The sequence below is a fragment of the Grammomys surdaster genome, unplaced genomic scaffold, assembly GCF_004785775.1.
Source record: "Grammomys surdaster isolate TR1022 unplaced genomic scaffold, NIH_TR_1.0 194, whole genome shotgun sequence".
Classification (NCBI taxonomy): domain Eukaryota; kingdom Metazoa; phylum Chordata; class Mammalia; order Rodentia; family Muridae; genus Grammomys; species Grammomys surdaster.
In genome coordinates, this window is record NW_021604639.1 from 12,458,727 (window position 1) to 12,463,426 (window position 4,700).

Here is a 4,700-nt window from a genome sequence, read left to right on the forward strand (position 1 = left end):
TATATTATATTATATTATATTATATTATATTATATTATATTATATTATATTATGCCATATTGTATTATTATATATTATACTATATTATCTTATTACCTGCTGGTGTAGTAACTATGTATAAACTCATTCTATGTGTGCATCATGTTAAAATCCCCTAATTGATGCTTTATCTGAATACATTCTTCTATTAAATAACATGGGACTATACCCATAAACTTTATTTACACACACACACACACACACACACACACAGACACACACACACAGAGAGACACACACACTGTACAACAAAGAATACCTTGAGCATCTTCAAAGATGACAGCTGATGTCTTTGTTTGCAGTTTGAGATTAAGGAGTTCAAAGAACTAAGATGATTCTCTCCTTCATTAAAATCTTGCCCTTGATCACAGCCTCCCTGCCCCATCTCCTTGGGAGAATGGAGGAGAACAAAAGAAGAAGCCTGTACCTGATCCACACAGGATTGAAAGCTTTCACCACTTAACAAGTGAGACAAAATGAAAGCCTCGAGAGAAAAAAACCAGCATTCTGCCCATGTACTATTGTAGAAAGCCACAGGCTGATGGATGCACCTGTAGCCTATTCACTGTGTGTATTGCTCACATCGGTGGTGCTGGTGCTGGTGGTGGTGGTGGTGGTGGTGGTGGTGGTGGTGGTATAGGAAAACAGAGTACCATGTGCCAGTAGTGATGGTTTGCCATTTCCTTCTAAACATCCCTGATGATAGGACACTGCCCTAACCCTCAACTTACACATTTAAAGCAGCATTTACTTTTAACTCCCAACCTCTCTCTTTCCTGTGTATGTGCACACATGTGTACATGCATGTGTGTGTGTGCATGTGTATGTGTGTGTATGCATGCATGTAAGTATATGCACCTGTCTGATTATGCATTTGAGTTGAGGCCAAAAATCAGCCTCGGGTATTACTCAGGAGCTATCCACCTTGCTTCATGAGACAGGTATTTCTATCTCACAGGCCTAGAACTTAGCTATTAGACTTGCTGTTTGACCAGCGAGCCCAAAGGACTACATCCGCCATTTTTCCCAACTCTAAGGTTATAAGCAAACCATGCCACAGTCGACTTTAGATTTGGGGAATATCTTTTCATGTAGATTGTAAAAATGAAACTCGTGAGCTTGTACTTCACCAACTGAGCTATCATCCCAGATCCTACCATCATATTTTAAGTAAAGAGGACATGTACATTTCCCCTTCACAGAATGTTACAGAGACCTATTTTTTTATCGTCTTTAATATTCTTGAGCTTCTGATAAGCCTGACTCTCAGAATTCTACAGGGGACATGATTTTGTCTTGAAGAACAACTATGTGAAGCTAGCTGTGGTGGTTTGGATGAGAAGAGCCTCCACAGGATCATATATTTGAATGCTTGGTCCTCAGTTGGTAGAATTGTTTGGGAAAGATTAGGAGATCTGGTCTTATTGGAGGAGGTGTGTCACTGGGGCTGGGCTTTAAGGTTTGAACAGCCCATGCCATTCACAGGAAGTTCTTTCTTCCCTGTGCTTGTGGATGCTGATGTGAATCCTAGCTACTGCTCCAGTGACATCCCTGTTCATCTGCTTCCGTGCCCCTCACCATGATGGTCAAGACAAACTCTCTGGCACTGTGAGCCCCAAATTAAATGCCTTCTAAGTTGCCTTGCTTGTAGTGTTTGTTTGATTGTTTGTTTTTCGTACCAATTAAAAAGCAACTAAGACACTAACAGAGAAATCAGCTCTTTTTTGTTCATGTGTTTCAGTAACGGCTAAATGTCAACCTCAGGTATCATTTTCCCCAACACATGGGAAGGAAGAGCTTGAATTGGAGACAGCAAAGGAATGGACAAATTCTTGGTGTGCATGAGGAAGATTCATGCTCTGAGAGGCTAAATTGTAAGTTGAAAATTTCAACCTGGGCTTTTGCTGATTTCTTCTCCTTATTAAATTTGCACAGTGAAACCATTGTTACTTAAGCAAACTAACTGGTTTTAAACTCTAAGGAAATATAATGTACTCTTTATTACAGAAATTCCCAGCTGTGTGGAAGCAAGTTCTCCTAGGGAAACAGTTTTAGGCATATAGATATCTATTAATAGTCCAGTGGATGGTATTTTCCTGGGGTTTCTGATGTTATCGTTAATTTTTAAATAAAAGAATACATGGCTTCAGATTGAATGCATTATCTGATGGTTAAAGATTGGATAAATTATTCAATAGTAAGGTTCTTTAGATAAGCCATGCCCAAGATACTTCAGCATCTACAGAAAAATAACTTAAATGGTCTGAAAGGATCACTCAAGCAAAGTATTTGGCTAACAAGCACAGGGACTGAGTTCAAATTCCCTGCAATTGTATAAAAACTGAGTATAGTGACATAAATCCTCAAACCTAGGTGCTGGAGATGGCACAGGAGCATCCTAGATGCTCACCATCACCCAACCTAGCCAAGCCACCATGCCTGGGCCCCATGAAAGACTCTGCTTCAAAAACAAAGTGAAGAAGTAATTAAAGAGAACACCTGAAAAGAGGATCGCTAGACTGCACATAATGGACATGCATGTGTACCCATTGTTCTAGTTCCATTCCTACTGCTGTTATGGAACACTTTGACAAAAGCAATTTAGAGGGAGAAAGATATTTATCTCAGCCCACATTTCAAGCTTGTGGTTCACTATTATGGGAAAGTCAAGGCCGGAATATCAGACATTAGTGATAGCACAGCCACATCCAGCAGAAAGAAATCCATGCATACACACTCACTTGTTGGCTTACGTGCTGTGTTCAGCTTTATTTCTCATTCTTGAAGAGTTCAGAAGCCTCTACCTAGGGAATGATGATACAGCAGTGGTCTGGTTTATATGTAAATTAATTTAAGACAATCCCCCACAGAAATGCCCATATGCAAATCCAATCCCTCATGAAATTCTCTTCCCAGGCAATTCTAGGTTGTGTCAAGACAATAACTAAAGCTATCCATCACATTCATGTGTGTATAACATACATGCACACACGCACACATGCATACCACATACTAATAACTCCTACCTTCAAATTCCAACTTCCTTGCCTGGAATTAGATCATTAGAAAGTTAATGCTTCTTTATAATCAAACTCATTCTCTGTCCTCCTATGAAGAGTTTGACAGGTTATCAACAGAAGGGGGAAAGTGTTCATGTTGTGGAATCATGAAAGAAAAACATGATCTGCAGATATGTACACTGAAATAATCCTTAAAAATAGCTGACTTCATACACAAAGCCATTAGAGTCATCACTAATACTAAATTCATCTTTCAATAAGTAAATGATCTCAAAACTAATACGATTAATGTGTATTTCCATTTCCTCTTATCCTAACAATGTATTCATTCAGGGGATGTATTCATTCAGAATTTCAGTTCCTTTTCCGTGGCATTGAACTATCTCTTGGAGTCTTTACACAGGTACACACATGCACACAGGCTTGCATACACATTCATGCACATATACACACAGTGAGTTTTGTTGTTAGAGTATTGCTTGTTAGATTCTCTGAATTGTCAGGGTCCCATACACATTTGAAGCAAATTCAAATAAAGATTAAATGGAAATTCTTGTGCTTGTAGGATGGAATATGTTTCCAGGAAGTTAGGAAGATCTTCAACAAAAGCAACCAGACCATAATGGGCACTTAAATTGTAAAAGCAACTCAAATTACCCTTGTATCATTTTTTAAAAACTGCAAGGCATCATCAGGAAACCAAGTTGTAGTATGCATTGCACATGATATGCAAGATGATCTTCAAATAGCAAGTGACCATTTCTAGAGATCTAATATCTGGTGTCTGCACTTGCCTTTCCAGAGCCGTCAGGCTACCAGATAACTGATTAATGATCCCAAATTACATCTTAGTGCTGGGACGATGGGTCTGATGATGCCCAGGCTTGGGAATAGTAAGGTAGTGACTTCTTGATTGTCATGGGAACCCTGCAGAAATGTAATTCTGTTTATTAGAAGCAGAAAGCTTATCAAATTGTGAGAATCAACAGGTGCCAGAAGAAAAGCCGAGAGTGTAATGAGGTTCTGGATGCTTGCTCTGGGGAGAGCAGAGATGTGACAATGCTGTTTGCATTTCCCTTCAGACACAGATCAATCAGCCTCATGGTCTCAGCGTGCCACTGCAAATGGTTTTCACACGAAGTTATTGATAATTTTACTTTTAAGAAAGAAAAAGCACAAGATGGAGAAAAATGTGTGTAGTGCACGGACATAAAACAAGCAGGTCTCTAAGAAGATGCAGAAAGGGAAAAAAATCATTAGAATGTACCTGGTGACAGCTTGGTTTTTGGGAAAACCAAATACTACAAACAGTAAAATTTTTCCAGATATTAAAAAAAAAGTCACCCATTTCAGACTTGCAAGTGTTAAACAACTATATAGAAGAATACATGATAAATAAGATAAATTGCATAGAATTTCTATGGGAAGGTAGATCTGGAAGGCCCCTTTTGGTATATCTTCAAAGGCAAGATATCTTGAAGACTGGATTTTTATTTGCTAAATCTAAATAATTATGATGTATACCTCTACAGATCAACTACAATGAACTTTTTTGTGCTTCTGTAGTCTGCATTGACCTCACACAGGACACCCTATCCCTTTCTAAGTTCTTTCAGTAATCTCTTATGGATAGAAGACTGA